Genomic DNA, 17,747 nt, shown 5'->3' with positions numbered 1-17,747 from the left:
CTCAGAGTGTCCAAATGCCTCACACTCACCTGCACACACACACACACACACACATCCACCTACACACAGACGGTGAAGGTCAGCTGTGCCTACACCAGACTATATGGTGAGAGGTAACATTTCGGAGCGTATCACTTCGGCGGATTCCTTGAAGCGCTACATGTGGAGTTGCTGATTGCTTAGAAACACCGTAGGAGAAGTCCAGTGTAAATAAATGTGAGGCCCAGAGGAATGGTCAAAGGTAAAATCAGCACAGGGCTGTAAACCCACTCAGTTTTCATTATATAAATATACTTTCCATACCCATCCTGACATAACATAACGCTCTTGTACAGTTATGTTAATGAGCGGTAGTGACAAATCCAAGCATATTTTTACTCCCCCAGACTGTGTCCAGATTTAATTCCTCTTTACTATAAAATGCAGCATATTAAAGTCTACTCTGCCTACGGAGGACCTGCCACTATCAGTAAAAGGCGGTGGATGTGAGAAGAATCCTGCTGAGAGTGAATAAGAGTAAAGCTGCTGGGCCTGATAACATCCCCGTGTGTGTGTGTGTATTAAAAACATGTGCCAATCGGGTAGCTGATGTTATTACTGACATTTGAAACGTCGCTGTCGGAGGAGAGCGTTCACGCCTGCTTCGAGGCGTCTACCTTCGTCCCCGCGTCTGAAAAAGTCTGCAGGGTCTCCGCTAAATGATTGGTCTGCTCACCTCCGTCCTGATGAAATACTTGCAGAATTTCCACTTCGTCAAAGACAGCCAGCCGCCCGTTTGCATTGAGAACCAACAGACGCACAAAGAATCACCGCTGCCTTCTACTCCATCGGCACACAGCTAGAAAATAACACTGGATGCTGTTTGTTGTTTGATTTCAGCTCAGCATTCAATACAATCTCCCTCAACGCAACTAAATGGTAAATGCACTTATACGGCACTTTTCTACCTTAATGGTAGCCAAAGCACTTTACAGCTTCACACATATGCAAGGTGCTCGCCTGGTATCGGGTGCAACTGGGTTCAATGTCTTGCCCACACTTTTCCACGCGGAGCAAGCGGGGATCAAACAGCCAACCCTGTGATTAGTGGACAACCTGCTCGACCTCACTGATCGGCAGATTTAGCACTCTGGGCTTGAAAACCGGCCTCTGCAATTGGATATTGGACTTCCTCACAAGCACACCCCAGACAGTTTGGATGGAGTTTTGCGGAAGTCATCGCCATCTGAAGCCAGATTACCAACAATAATGATGTTATGATCCAGCCTCTAGGGTCAGCTGGATGTAACAAAAAAAAACAGATGGAAATGGTTCAGGCAATGCAATTTATTGCTCAGTAACGTGAATGAACATAACAGAACTGTGACGATACAAAAGAAGATGGTGGAGGTTGTTAAAAATCAAAACAACCAAACGAAGGCTAGCAGAGTGTCGAAAGCTAGCAAACACAACTAAACTCCTTAGCCAAACTTTAATAGCAAGATCCACATATAACAAAAGAAACTGTAACAAACTAGTGCCTCAAAACACGAGTAACTTCTTCATGAAGTTGGGCAGCTGCTAACGGGAGTCGGTCTTCACTAAGACTCTTTCAAAACTCCCACACCGAGTTAGCAGCTGCCAACAGAAGCTATATTACCAAAAACACAAACCGAGAAGCACCAGGACGGACTGTTCACACTAAATCCCGGCCGGCCTTGACTGAAAGGTTGCTGGTTGGTTTTGTCACAAGGTGTGGTGTTTGCTGAGGCGGAGGAGGAGTGGTGGTCCAATCAGATGTAACTGGAGGCGGGAAGAGCAAGGCTGAGAGTAGGGCTGTGTCCGAAATCACCCACTCACTCCCCATGCCTTATATAGTCATCACTATATAGTGCACTATGTAGGGAGCACCTCGGCAAAGTATCATTTCGGACACTACTCGAGCTGTTAATTACGCCGCTCGCCAGCCGCGATTTGTGCTGCAACAGCGTAGTACAAACACATCAAATTGACAGTTTATTGCGTAGCTAAGAAATCAAATTAAATCAAGTTTATTGTCATTTTGCTACATACCAGATGAGAGAGCGTTTCTTCAGGATCCAGTAACTTAAAGCAATTTAAATAAAGTGGTGTAGTCTGTCCAAATCACAACCGAGCGCCGCAATTTTAGCGACGTTCACTGTCCGGGTAAAATAAAATTTAACAAAACAAACATTTCCATTTCCTTTCGCGCAATGCATGACGGTCCATATTGCTCGGCTAGTGACCATCGGCTGTACACTACTTTTTACGGTGCATTGTGGGATATTTTGAGTGCACTATATAGGGTGTAACATTCGGACACCCCTACAAAATGGCGTACACCCTATATAGTGCACTATATAGGGCATAGGGAGTGATTTCGGACACAGCCTAGGTCAGGAGCTCCAGAGCCATCATCACTGACGTCTGTGGCAGGTGTGGTTCTGGAGCACCGTCTTCAGCTGGACCATCTTCACACACAATGATCACAAGTCCACATATCCAAAACGGCACGAACACAAATGAGAATTTATCAAAACCAAAAGAGCTGATTATTGAGTTTAGAAAAAAGGAGCACCTTTGTTGACATCAGTGAAGCTGAGGCAGTTTTAGGTTCCTGGTAAGGAACGCCACAGATAACCTGTCATGGTCGTCACAGATTTTATTTTATTTTTTTAAATCTCCACCCCGGTAGAAAGCTCAGGACTGATTGTACTTCTTAGGTGAGCTAAAATTCCCCTGACAATTTCTCGTTAACCTTTACAGAGCATCCTAACTGGAAGCATCACAGACTGGTATGAAATATGCATGGCCCGAGACGGGAGGGCTCTGCAGCGGATGATAAAAAAAAAAAAAAGGCACAGAAAAATACCCCTGTATCGAGCATCAGCGATGTCGGTGAGACGAGCCCACAGGACACTCAGAGATAATACCCGCCTCGGCTATAGCCTCTTCGCCCTGCCGCTGTCTGGCGAGTGATACAGAAGCATCTGCTTGCCGTACCACCAGACTCAGAAGCAGTATCTTTCCTCTGGCTGTAAGATCACTGAATTCCTCCTCCACACGTCTCCACAAAAAGTAGTTTGATTATTTATTCTTTAAATAATTTATTCTTTTTTTTTTTGTGAGTAGCATCCAGGATCTGCACCTGCAATTTCATTATACAACCGGCTGTTCCGTGTTGATTATTAAAGTGAATTTTGAAACTACATTTACCTTCCACCACTCTGAACTCTGGGTGTGTGAATTTATGCATCCTCAAAAGCACGGTCCGAGTCATGCTTAGATGTGAAAACCACAGTCATGAGACACTACACTTACCAATAATGACACAAAATGATGATGATTCATGAGTGTCCGCAGTCTCTATTCACCGGGGGAAACTCAGCGCGTGGTATATAGGGATTAGCGAATGACTCAAGGGATGGATTTCAGAAACACAGCGTCACTATGAGGTGAAGGCCTGCGCTCTGACTCCTGAAGCCAGATTTCCTTTTATGAAGTCATTCTGTAGTAGATTTACTTCCGTTTTTACGGGTCGTTGTCTCGCTGCGTCACCCAGCGTCTGAGGAGCCGCAGCTGGCAGACGGCCACTCTGACATTATTCTATAAGACACAATGTTAAACTTGAGAATTCATTTTCATGCAGTTCCCCCTTTTTTTTTTTACACCGTACGTAGCCGTGTGTGTAGCAATCAAACAGTCCACTAAATATCTGTAGAGATCTGTGCACGGTGGGGTGTCAGAAACTTATTTGGCAAAATCTTCATTTTTTTTGGCAGTAAATCTTCTGAGATTGTCTTGTTCTGTGTGTTTTTAATTTAGTTTTTTTTGTGAGGTGCACATCAACAAATGTGTATTATACCTAGCTGATTGTAAATCCTAAATGCCAGCATTATTGAAAGTTGTTTTATTGATTGAACTCATAGACTGTATAAAAGATGGACGTAGCAACCGGCCCTGAAAAATGAAGCCAACCCGGAAGTGTCAAAAACCTACGTCTGCCAGTTGCTGGCTCCAAAAAGCCCTGGCTCCCATAGACTTGAATTGGAAAAGAAGTGATCACAGATCATGAAATACCGCATTCCTCCAGCTCAGAATTTTTTTCTTATTAGTTTTCATGGTCAAATCCAGAGATCAGGTGGTCAATCTGAAAATAAATCAATACTGAATTTTTTAAAAATCGTCAACATTTTGCGGGGCAAGGGGCGTGGCTGGCTTGATTGACAGTCGGCAGCGACCATACAGACGAAGCGAGCAGAAGGCGGTAAATGTGGGCGGGGCAGAGAGGGCCCGCCTCTCAATCCGTCTGACCAATCGCTGCTCCTATGGCTCCGCCCCCCTCCTCCGAGGATTTTTGCGTCACTGGCTCCAAAAATCCAAGATGTCAACCAGGAAGTAGCAAAACCCTGGCTTCATTTTCTCAGTGCAGAAACCAACGGGTGACGTCACGGTAGCTACGTCCATCTTTTATACAGTCTATGATTGAACTCCAGGTTTGTTGACTCCGGTTAGCTGTTTTTGAAGGTAGAAGTCTTTGGTTTTACACACTTTTTCCTGTCTTGTTTGAAAGCAGTGAACAAGAACAATTCAATGACGTAATTTAGACCATCACAATTTGGATCATAATCAAATCATATTCAAAACTAATTCATACATATATGCAGATAAATCCAATTTCATTACTTGATTTTTTTTTTGCCACTGTACTAATTATGATCAGTAAATCTCAAATCCATCTATTGAATCTAAACAGTCCACGTTGAGTGTAAAAAGCACCGCCATCAGCTGTACAACCGCACTGCGTGGAATCTGTGCGTAAATGTAGAATGTAAAGCTCTCCCAGGGTAATTAAAATCCCCACATTCCCAGACTCTGCTGAGGACATGACCTCTGTGTCTTCAGTGGCGGCTAAGACTCGCCACTGGTCATGTGTTTGTATGCCCTGGTGGTAATCCACACATAGACTGGGAAGAGGCCTAATTAGCAATAATAATAATAAAAAACCCTGTCAATCTGGTTAATATGGAGCCCGTCTGGTGGCATCGATGAGGAATTAAAATAACTCATTCCCATGCATTAGTATATCGTGGCCACAAGTTACTAATGCGTGGGAATGACATAGTTAAGTCATGACCACGAGGTATCAGTGCGTGGGAACGACAAAATGATCACACGGTGTTTCATCGCAAGAGATCACAGGTTATCGGTGTAGTTCATTCCAAGGTTAAAATCAAATCAAATCAAATCAAAATATTCCATGTTTCATGTAAGTCCGCCCGTTATCCTTAATCTACAGCTGGTATGACCGTACTGTGAAATTTGCTCCACAACTTCTCTTGTTTCTTCATATTAGTAATGCGAGGCCACGACTTAACTATGTCGTTCCCACGCATTAGTAAATCGTGGCCACGACTTATTTTTATTTCTTATCGATGTCACCAGACGGGCTCCATAGTTTAACATGTAGCAAATGTTAACCTTAAAAAAAAGTATTCAGGTATGTTATGAAGAAATGTTATTGTCTTTATTGTAGGCTGACTTTTTAAATGCACTATCCAGAGGTTTGTGTTTTCAACTGCACATTCAGCTTCTGTAATGTCTGATAGATTGTATTGTTTTGTAGACTTGCTTTTATGTGAAGTTTACCTTTAGCTTGGATTGGTTTTAGTGTTAATTCTAGTTTTTATGCACTATCTACATGTTTATTTTATATGCTATTTTATTATTATTAATAATAATAATAATAATAATAATAATAATAATAATAATAAATGCATGTGGATGCCAGGTCTTAAGAGGTTATTATTGTTATTGTTATTATTATTATTATTATTATTATTATTATTATTATTATTATTATTATTATTTGGATCTTCATACAATCTGCACCTTAACTGCATATATGTGTAAATATTTTAGTTTTTTTTGTAGAGGTTGATATTTTTTGTACTTTGATATTTATTTATAGATTACGTTTTATTAATCTTTTAATTCTATATCTTTTATTTTGCTTACTATATTTCTATCTTTTTTCTTGGGCGGGAAACGTGCATGTAACGAAAAAGAATTTCCCGTCGGAGATAAATAAAGTATTTCTGATTCTCATTATTATTATGTTCTTTTTCCAAACACATTATATAATATAAAATTCTACAACATATAACTTTGACTGTCATGGTCAGATTTTTTTAAAGGTGTGCCAAAACGTTGACTGACACAATTAAATATTTGCTTTTCCCACTTTGTGAAACTTTGTGTCCACCCTGTAATTAAGTTTACTGTCAGAGAAACAGCTGATGACCTCATCTCACAAACACAACCTGTTCAGTGTGTACGTGGACTAAAACAACAGGGTGGATTCTCCTGATCCCCGCTTGTGTTGACTGTGGTTGTGGCCCTGACTCTGTGAGAACACATCATTTCCTCAGATGGTCATATGACGCTCCAGACACACTTCGGCGGAAAGGAACGTCAGCGCTTTCTTCAGGGCGTTGCGCACATTGCGCAGACTGGCAAGCGGCTCTTTGGCGGGCTCCGCGGATATTCCGTAAGAGCCGTTGGTGAATGAAAGGACCTGGTGCGTTGACGTAAAGCACACGGTGGGGTTTTTTTTTTTTTTTTTTTTTTTTGGTACCGAGCGGAGAGGAGATGCACACGGCACTCGAGTGAGGTAACTATATAAAAAAAAAAACCCATTTGTTATCATTCACTCCCACAACATGGACCCGGGCAGCGTCTGCCACAACGTGTACTTGTTGTTAACCACCGCGGTGAACATTCGTAGCCGACTTATCGACACCGTATTTTAGTTTTTCTCTTTGTACGCGGCGAGCTAATTTCCCCGCCAGTCGTGTGCTAGCTAACGTTAGCTCGTGTAGTTGTTGCCTCCGTTTCTCCGGCTAGCGTTAGCATTAGCCTGTCCGGTGGGGCCACGCGGCTCTGAAAACAAAAGGAGCCGGGCGGCTTTCACGGCGGACAACTCCACAGGGGGCTTGTGGATATATTTGCGACTAGTTTTATTCTTGGGTGGGATGTGTATTTTAATTGTGTCGGTTTCCACGCCGCTGTGTTGGAGTCACGTTTCAATGACGCGGAAGAGAGCAGAGCTTAGCGTGGTATTATGCGCACCACGTGCAGCTCAGTCCAGTGAGCTGCGATGGGCGGCATCGATGCTCTGCTGCTCTGAGGGCGAAGCTAGCTCACATCAAAAGGCTGTTTTTTACAAATTCCATATTCTTCTACCTTACCGTGTTGTCAACCATCTTTCTGGGAGGACGCTGCATGAGTGGGACCCTTCCTTATGAAGTGATTGCTTGTGCAGATTTGGCATTTCAGGGTTACATGCCCCACTGATATATATTCAGCTGTTGTACTGTGATATAATTTATTCTTCAGTGTGAACAGTTCTGCTTAGAGAAGTATGAAGCACCTGCAGCTTGGTGACAAATTACAGTGAAGAGGATCCGGTTTCTCGGTGATGCTGTTCGGGGCGTTTTGCAGGCGTAGACGGGGAGGATCACTGCAGATCAATACACGTTTGTCCCCTGTGATCACCTTTGTGATTGCACGAAACGCTGATATGATGAAATATTTCTCTCCTGGAGGAAGTGGTCTTATCCAGGATGACAGTGGCCCACATGGATTTGGCAGGAAGGATCACTGAGTAGTCTAGAATGGAAAAGGATGTCAGTCATGTGATGCAGACCTGCAGCGATTAATTGTTTGGTCATGAGATGTTAAATTCTCTGATTCCAGCTACTTTTAAGGGGATTGTTTAATCGTCTATGTTATGAAGAAGTCATCTTGGACATTAGGGAACACTGATCAGTATTTTTCAGACTTTTCTGACTTTCAATACATCAACAAATGGAAAAAAATGGATAAATTAGCAAAAACAATAGTTGTTAGTTGCAGCTGTTACGCTGTGGATGATACAATCACCAGATCTCATCCCAGCTAAACGGCTATGGGAGGTTTTGGAGTAATTTGCTCTCTACCACCATCATCAACACAAGAAATCTGTGGGGAATGCTGTTCATCCTGCCAGTACGGTTCAGTGCCCTGAAGATTTAAAATCCAGGTGCATTGAAGCTGTCGTGGCAGTAATGTGGTGGCTCAACACATTCCTAGAGACACTTGATGATGGTTTTTTTCCTCTAATTTGTCACCAATCTGCATATAGCGTGCTGACAGTGGAGTGTGTGGTGCAAAGTAAGCGCTGTTAGAAGCAGGTGTTGGTTCACACGCAATGAATGTACGTCTGCGTTTTAGCATGAAGCCAGAAATTAATCTTGTATGTGCGTTTATCTAAAAAAGCAACAGGAAAACACATCCTCAAAATGTTCTCAAATCATCCTTAATGACCTTTATGAACATTAACTGTTACATTTGGAGAAATAAGTTCATAAGACTCGCTTACTTGTCTTTACTGTAGTAAAGTACGATCCCATCCTGTAACGTTTTGTTTTATTCTCTAAAAATAATATCTCCCAGTTTTTAAGGCTGGCTACGATAGAAATGTTGGCACGGGGAACACATTGTTGTTACTTTCCACTTTCAGTCTGCCTGCATTTTTTTTCTGTAGAGAAACTGGTTACCTGCTGCCGCTCACCATAACATGAACCCGTACAACCAGAAAGACCAAAGATAATAAAGAAATATGCGTGTTTAAAGGAAGTCCCCCAACCCCTTCCCGACAGTTTGTAGACGGCGGCCTTACCGGTGCTTCATCAAATCACACGTCAGCCATATAAATGTCACCTTAAATGGGTCGTTACTGAATCACATTTTCATTAGCCGTTGACATGTATGCAGCATTTGGATGGAAACCTGTAGACACATATGACTGATTAAGGATGTACAGTAAATTTTTGTAGCTTCACTATGGTCTGGCCTAAAGAAGTCAACTGAATTGCATTCATTCATTCAAGCTAGCTAATATTGGTAGTCTCTCAGAAGCCCCAGTTAAATGACAAGGGTGACAAAAGATGTATATGTGGTGCATGTCAGTGTGATTTAAATGGATTTGTGAGATACATATACAGCCTGTTTCTAAAAGTGGAGGATAATTCAGGTCTCCTATATCTGCTTACCATTGCACGACCTTAATTATGCTTTGAGGACTGTAGAATGCTCACTCAACATGTGTAGTACGGCTTCTAACAGGTGCTTCAGAAAACAAATGAGCTGGAGAGGTTTGCTCATTTCCATTACGCCCCCCGTGCCCTCAGCCACGTTCTGAACCGACCGGCGTTGAGTGAGGGTGGGTAATAAAGCCCTCCAACACAGTCTGCATCCATGCAGGCTTATAGGCTGCACTTCCACACGAGTGCAGCACCTGTGTTGTGTCTGCAACGAAACAAACTCCAGACAAATATGAGTTCCATCCACTTACTGACGACTGCCTCAGTAATCAATGTGCCCAGTGAAAATGTTCTCTAGAAAGATGCTGGCAGTGGTTTGTGTGCTGTTGCAAAACGTGCTAATAACTATAAACGCATATGTCTTGTCAGAGGCAGAAAAGGGTAATTATCGCTTCGTTGTGGCCAAGATGCATATAGAATTTATAGCTTGTTGGTCTTGTAATGTGTCGAGAGAAGAGAACAAGGTACAAGATAGCATCCAGTAAAATAAACCCCTCATCTGTTCTCTGTGCTTCACAGTCGTGATCTGATTTTGTAAATTATTATTGTCAGAAATTCTTTAGTGCAGTTGGAACAGAACAGCAGACATCTTCCGGCATACGTCGATGGAGATAGCAGTTTAAATCACCACAGATGCAGATGGGGGGGGATTCCTGTTTCTGTTGGAGGAAGGAGAGGACTTCCCAAAGCTTTGCCAGCGTGTTCATACCAGACCCCTTAATTAGGAGACCCTCCACAGTCATGAGTGTCACTCCACAGGGTTTTATTTCATGACGAAGTGGGAGGGAGGGGAGATTGGAATGGAAAAAAGATGCTGAGATATCCTTACTTCTATTGCCTAATATGATTCAAGCTAATGACGTGCTAGAACCTACAATTCTAATAATGTGTGAGACTTGTCTTGTCTTGTGCATACCCAGTTTGTTGTAGCTCCATGCCTTCAGTATGCAGCACAGGCTTTGTGTAATAAATTAACAGTCTTACAACCTGGCTGGGCTAACCCTAAATTATGTCACTTGTGCTTCTTTCTCAGACTTAACAAAGCTCCCCCTCAGCAATAGAAAACATTAGCCGTTTACTCAGGCTAAGAAGTAGTAAAACAGGAAATGAAAACTGGAATTCCCCTTTAAAGTATTAAGCAAGCCTTATTTACAACCTCCATGTACAAGTACCACTTTTAACGATTGTGGTGTCCGGTTTGAAAGTGTAGCTTATGGATATTGTGTAGAGACTTCCATTGTGCACATTAAAGGAGCCAAGTGTTGCTTTTTTGGTACAGTAAACAGCCTCTGAAGTTCATCAGATGTATATCTCAAGAGGCGCAGCGGTATTGCGGTGTGGGGAAAGCCTATCGGCAAACACAGATGAGCCCCTATAAGTTCATCTGTCCTCCGCGTTACTACGCGACCAAATTTGTTCTTCGCATCGTATACGCACACTGGCTTGAACGCCGTTGCTGAAATTGTGTTTTGGTCTCAGCTTTGCTTGCTCAACTTCTGAAGTAGGCTTAACTGTATGCGGGGGGAAAAAATACAGTCTTGTATATGTAAATGTTTGCAGATGATTTTGTTGCTTATTTATGGATTACACTGGGATACAAAGAAAGCAAACACAGCGAACACAGGTCATGTCACGGACGGCTTGGGAGTTTTTGTTGGATGGCGTGCAGTCCAAGTGTCCTTGAATTTTCTGTTGTTTAGGACACAGTACAAGGCCATTTTACTGAGCCACATTTATGCTCAAATAAAATGGCTAAAATAGGAATAACCTCCCAACCAGTCGTGTGCTTAACAAGCCATGAGATGGTGATTTTATTTTGTATGTGGGTGAAATTTATTTGCAGCTTATGTTTTATCAATATGTCACTTTTTTGTGTAAAGGATTGTATTGCAATGCTAAAATAGCCTTTAGCATTTTGTGACACTCAGTACCATGTAGCCTCCACACCCTTGTTTTTTGTCTATCTAGTCATAGTAATTATTTACTTTTCATGTTTACTGAAATTAAAATAGTGAGGAGGATTATGGAAAGCTTGTAGAAACCAGTGGAACCACCCTAAAGCGTTGGAGTCTCCTTCCACATTTCCATTAAAGGCTCTCGGTGCAGCCTTTCAGAACTGCTGGATGTCGTTAGAGATCCAGCATTTTGGAACAAAGCATATGTACATCTCGGCCACACCTCTCCAGTCCCGTCACGTTTCATTTACAACCAGAGAGGTTATCTAGAGGAGAGCTAACAGAAGGGCATCCAGCCACAGCCGTTATCCCGTGCTAGCATTGTAAATTCCTTGAATGGCTGCAGCGAGCTGTTGTCAACTCGAGTAACGTTACCTAACCTTTACCTGTCGCTCCGTCTCTCCGTTCATGTTTGTTCTGCTCCATGCGTTTCATTTTTTTCGTGGCACACTGGACCTGTGTTTGGACACAGAAAATCCAGACACAAGCCTCAAAACAGCAGCAGCAGCAGAGACTCTCACAGTGAGCTGAAAAGAAACACATAAATGATGTCGATAACGTAAATTTAATAGATTGGTTTGGATGTTTAGGTGAATAGGGCAACAGCTGAACACATTAGACTGCACTTTGGCTTCTCCAGTGTGGTGTGGGAGGTCACTGTTGGTCTGTTTGTGAGTGCAGGAAGAGCCAACAGTTTCAAAGAGTGGGACTCACATGCATTAATATGCACACATACCCATACCAGCTGCTAAAACATCGAATAGAGACGGTCAGATTATAGCACACGCAGAGGCAGTGTGGCTTCACTCGGATCCCTTTGCTCCACTTTGTCTTTACATAGTTATTTGATGCTATATTAAAGCTAACTTTTTTTTCAAAACCATGCATATTGAGATTCAAGAGTGTTTATTTGTCACACATGTGGGAAGTGACATGCAACGTGACTGTTCTACAAGGCTGTGCACTTACAACGAAACAGTAAAACACATTACTTTGAAACAGAGGAAAGAGTTGCCATAAATAATGAGTAGTAAAGAGACTGTGAAACTAAAGTGCAGTGTGCGTTTTGCAAGAGTTGCAGTCTTCATGTGTGTGTTATGCTGATTCATAGTAACGCGTGTGCATACTTTCGCGTGTTATGTAGAGACTTAGACTTTGCCAGCGTGCTGTTGCTGCTCCTTTATTACACCTTTAACCACATCTTTGTTGAGGTAAATTAAATGTTTTGTTCTGCGGCGGCGTCCTCACGTCTTAAAGCTAAAACGACCATTAATTAGAAGTCCCAAATTAATGATCCACTTTAACTTCCCTTAAAAACCAAAAGCATTTTTAAGAATTTGAGTTTGGTAAACTTTCTCTACTTTAAAAACGAAAATCCAACCCATTTTTTATGCCTTCCAGTGCGGCCCCTCGCTGAAAGTCACTGTTGTTGCCAGCTGCTGGCTTCTAATAAGAATTTTGTAAACACAGACCTGACTGGTGTGTTTGTTTTACTGCTCGCAGTGTCCACAACCTGCCCTTCATGTAGCACCATTCCCACACTAATGCTGCGTATTAGACAGCCTTTATGCAGACACGGAATTGTGAACTGGACCATAATGCTGTCGTAAATTAAAATTTTCTGATATTTTTAAGAATAATGTTGTTATATTCTTCATAGACTTGGCAGATTTTGTGTCATTTTGTGCTGAAAATAATAATTGATTAGATCTATATAGCGCTTTTCTTACTCACAATCGATTATTCATTCACACACATTCCTTCCGGTGGTGGTAGCTACGATTTTAGCCACAGCTGGGGCAGACTGACAGAGGCGTGGCTGCCATTCTGTGCCTACGGCCCCTCTTAACCACCACCTCAAACAATCCATTCACACCAAGGTAGGTGAATGCGTAAGGACACAATGACCATGACACAGGTTACAGGGTGGAATCGAACCGCCGACCAGCCGATCATTGACCGACCCGCTCCACCACCTGAGCCGCAGCCGTCCAAATAAATGTTTGAAGACAACCAGTAGAAACTAGTTCAGGTGATAAACACTCCTGTGACAGCTTTTCCCTTTTCAGTGTCTGGAGTAGAACCAACACTAGTGAAGCAACACCTGGCGTAAGAGCAAAGTTTAGACATTTGGTTACAGTAAGATCAGTATTTCAAAAGCTTTCCTGTCCGCTTTGAATTTAGCCATGTTGTAACTGTGAGAAGCGTCCAAATGCAAATGCTGGTAGTCCTTCATTTCACCGTCATAGACTTGAGGTGGTCGTAGCCTCGGGTCTAGAAAGGGAAGCCAGTGTAGAAATGCCTGAAACCTACATTCTCTTAGATGGACAGCAGGGAGTGACTTCACCGGCTCCAAAAATGACCCAACTAGTTAAATCAGAAAACATTCTCCTAATGGGTTTATGGTCTCCATTGCTAGTTTCGAGTTTCCTTCAGTACAGCAGGGTGTTCGTTCAGTAAATTGTTGTCCTAGTTAGAGTAAAACAAACAATGAAGCAGGATGTGTTACGGGACATGTTCACCTTCAGACTAACAAGTTTCCACCATGTGGGCACGTGTTGCGTTCTCGGGTTCTTACCCAGATCCACCTCGTACACGTCTGTTCTGGCTCCAAAAAAAAAAAAACAAACGCTGACAGCCAAACGCCAATAATTAGCTTCACCAGTTCACTTACTGCAACTTCTGTTGTCTTCTTAGTGAACATTCAGTTACTGATAGTTATTCTAACCTTGTTTCCGTAGGACTTGAGTGGGTGTAACCTAAACAGAAAGCCTCATCGATTCAAACTTGTAGGATAAAGCCTGGTTCAGTGCTGACATTAGGAGGTGGCTGAGCTTAAAAAGGTTTCAATAGATTTAGTTTGGATGTTTAGCAGGTAGCACTGTTGCCTCGCAGCAAGAAGGTCGCCGGTTCACGTCCCGGTGGGGGATCTTTTTGCGTGGGCTGGGATGGGCTCCAGCCCCCCCGTGACCCTAGTGAGGATCAAGCGGTGTATAGATAATGGATGGATGGATGTTTAGCAGGTCATTTCAGTGTTTTTGTGAACATTAATGTCTTGGATAACACTGTCATGAAGCATTTTGGTACATATTTTCGCTTTTTATCATCAAGATATGCCCTGACAATAGTACGCATGGAGCTCCACATGCACACACGTGTACACCATGTGTTGTCGGTCAGGTGCTTGATCTTGAACTCAGCTCCCTGACTGCTCAAACATGCAGACACACACATTCCCTCCCTGCGCCTCCCCGCCTCCCTGTACAAATTAGTTAAGTCACTGGACTCAAAAACCTTACAACATCCAACCTGTTAAGATATGTAAGTGCCGCCGTGAACGTCTGTCCTTCTCAGGCTTTCCTTTCTGCTTACAGGTAAGTATCCCTCTGTGTTTTTTTTTTTTTGCCAAGGTGTTTCTGCTTTGACATCTGCACGGTGTATTCCTCAGCTGATTGTTGTGTTTTTACTTGCCTCGCGGTCTTAAACTCTTTTGCACTGTGATGAACACGTTTCCAGGCCACAGAGCATCAGCCGTGCACCTGCGTCTCGCCACAGCAATCTTGCGTCATTTTGCATTCTTCTGCAAAAAATTCAGGGCTACCACAATCAGCAACCCTGTGTAAGTGTGTTGTTGTGGTATTTGTTGTCACACAAGGAGCAGTCTTAAGACGTTAAGGGTAGCTGCAGCTTCTTCACATCGATTTTTTGTTTGAACTTGCATGTGTCATCGTAGCCCACAGCCTAATTTTAAACCCCCAGAGGGATGCTGGGTATTTGCTTAACCATATGTATTCAGCCTTGTTTTCTCAGTAGATTAGTTTGACTCGCACACTTAGACAGTGTCATGGACTTTTAAGGCGGTTTGGTCGAGCTGGAACCAGAACGCTGTGGAGGTAGGTGTGGCTGCGCAAGACAAATTTGCTTTGTAGCTCAGCGGATGACAAACACCTCGGGATCTCCTGAAACATATGTGTCTTCACCTACCACCTGCGCTTGAATCTGCTATATTGAGCGCTGATATCAGGCTGACTGCTAATGTGAATATGTGAAGTGTTTGCGGGAGACCTACCGCAAAGCTTGTGACAGATTCCACAGAGTAGCCAGCTTTGATCAGAGGATTGCTGGTTTGACTTGTAAAGATGATGATCAGTGTTGTCCATCTCTTGACAAAGGAACCGTGTCCGTAACTGTTAAGCGTATAGCAGCTGTGACGGTCGTGGGCAGATGAGCTAAATAATAATTCCCCCATTATTGCTGGAGTTGTAATGTTCCACTGTGCAGCTCCACCACTGTTGAATGAATGCTTAGGATGCGTAAGAGCTGAGTCTTCTTGCAGAGATGTGTCAGTCAAGCTCAGGTGTGTCGTACGTTTCTTCCCGTCTTGAATCTCATCACATGACGGCAGATTGCGGTCTTTCAAGATTTCCGCAGACCATCTGCTGGGAGTTGGGTCCATGTGGCAGCTGACATCTGCCCTCTCTCTTGCGAGCCTCCGGCCCTACTAAGAAAACCTCCACTGACTTTTTTTTATTTTTTCTTTCTGATGAACGAGTTGTGTCCTCGCTCCCCACTTAGTGCAAGCTTTTGGTTGTATAGCTTTCTGGCTTAGCGGTGTGGATCAAAGAAGTGGAGGCCTAATCCTTCCTGATGTAACAATCACAGGTCTGGGAAACTGCCATGCCTTTTTTTTTGAGAATTTATCACATTTCAGGAGCTCGCAATATTACAATTCTTGGGGAACCATATGCACATTTATTGCATTTTAAGTCGAACTGAAATTCTTTAGGGTTGCAGTTAAGCTCATAAGGTTTCAAAATACTCATGTGAGACTCCCAGAGTTACAAATCTCTTCATTAAATCTTTTTTTGTCTTTCAATGCTTTTGTTTTATTGGCAAAAAACCCCCAGAACGTGTACTTGTTTGAAAACCGTCGACACAAGCTGTTTGGCTGCATAACTTGAATACTAGAATAGATTTATTTTTTAGCCCGTTCCTCTGCCTGCCTCCCTGCAGACACCGGCCTGATGCCGAGATGAGACGGATGTTTATGGTCGTGTGATAATCATATGAAGCAGCTAAGAGGTCAGAGGCTGTTTTTTTCTTTTCCCCCCATCAGAGGAGTAACAGTGGTCCTTTTGTCGACAACAACTTGGGAACAATATTATGAGGGAATGCTGTTTAGGAGTAGGGATCGGTGTCAAATGAGCCCAGGAGCAAAATGTTTAATCGATGACCTCTGACGTTAGCGGTATTGCTAACTGTACTTTAGAAAGAAGAAGATCATTGTGTTGCATATTCTAGCTCATCACCGTGAGACGCGTGTCTGATGTGGATGTGTCTATGATGCACTTTCACTTCCTGAATCCATCTGTCTGTCGGAGCCACAGACTCCCAACAGACAGAACTCGGGTGGGTTTTTTTTGGGGTCCGAGCAGCTCTGTCACTCACCTCAAAGTTACTGATTTTCAGCCATTTGTTAAACTGTGATTTCAGTCTGTTATTCGGAGCATTATGTAAACTGATCAGAGTTTCAGTTTAACTTTTGGAGCCCAGAGCAGCAGGATTTAGTGATTTAACAGCTTAGTTTTTCTCTAACTGAATGTTGGTGTTAGTGGTAGAACTGTTTTCTTCACTGAACTATTAAAATCATACTGTCAAAGTCCTGCATTCATTTTATCTTCAAAAGTGAAGAGTGACATATGTCTTATCAGGCCAGTGTACTGACATTTACTTAATATCTGTTCACAGTGGAGCTTTTAATTCTGGTACGATGCTGGAGTTTAATGAAACACAATGAACCCTTATTTTTGACGAGTACAACCCGTGACACTGTCCACAGTCAACACAACACAGCATTTACATTAATTTGGATTTCTATACAGTATTTATGAGAAAATAAATCAATTTTTATTCTGTTCTTAAAACAAAAACAAGTTAAAAATTTGCAATAAGAATACTGTTAACATACTGGGCCGATAAGTAGCATCAGTAAAAGTAGTCGTATCGTTAAAATCCCAACGATACCCATTCCCATGTAGGACAAGTTCCAGAAATGTCAAATCATTTGTTTTGAAGTTGTTTACAGTTCGGTTTTCCAGCGGTACAGTTTGTCAAATTAACAATGACACAGCACATTCATGGTCATGTAACAGTTGTAGCTTGCAAAAAAATAACCCGGGGACTTTTAGATCAGCTGATAGTAGACTGACCTGATAAGATTCCTCCATTCTTTTTGTGCAAATGCTCACACTGGTTTGTGTGTACTGGATGTTTGTTTTTTTTTTCCACCCTTATCTTTTTAGAGTTATTTGAATACTTTGTCAAAACAGCCATTCGTTGACACACTGAGCCACGTATTCCCTGATTCACTCTGACATTTTGTTTGCAGGGGAAACGAACCCTAACGTACGGTTTCTCAAGTTTTATCAAGTCTTGCTGTGAGTGAATCCACTTCCAGTAGAACGCAATGATATTGTGCAAGTATATGGGATTGACGAGAACGTTTTTTTTTCTCCCCTTGTTTGTTGTTGCACACTTTCACTGTTGTTTTGTAGTGTTGCGGTTTCCAGCATGTTGCCAGATCTGACATAGGGCTGAATGATTTGTGGAAAATAGCTAATTGCGAGTTGATTTAGGATATCTTTTT

General features: G+C 42.5%; 1 protein-coding gene across 2 annotated transcripts in view; it reads left to right on the top strand.

The window, feature by feature from the left end:
• Positions 1-6,608: 6,608 nt before the first annotated feature.
• Positions 6,609-17,747, top strand: part of slc39a10 (solute carrier family 39 member 10) — a 36,642-nt gene continuing 25,503 nt past the window's right edge. The window contains exon 1 of one of the 2 annotated variants that reach the window (XM_008289781.1): positions 6,609-6,673. The gene's annotated coding sequence lies outside the window, so the exon portion shown is untranslated. Of the gene's footprint in view, positions 6,674-14,408; positions 14,476-17,747 lie in introns of those variants that run through there. The other variant, XM_008289783.1, reaches the window with a different exon arrangement.

Source organism: Stegastes partitus, unplaced genomic scaffold (genome assembly GCF_000690725.1).
Source record: "Stegastes partitus isolate 25-593 unplaced genomic scaffold, Stegastes_partitus-1.0.2 Scaffold636, whole genome shotgun sequence".
NCBI lineage: Eukaryota > Metazoa > Chordata > Actinopteri > Pomacentridae > Stegastes > Stegastes partitus.
Note: the sequence above shows the minus strand (reverse complement) of the source record. Positions and strands in the feature narration are given on the sequence as shown.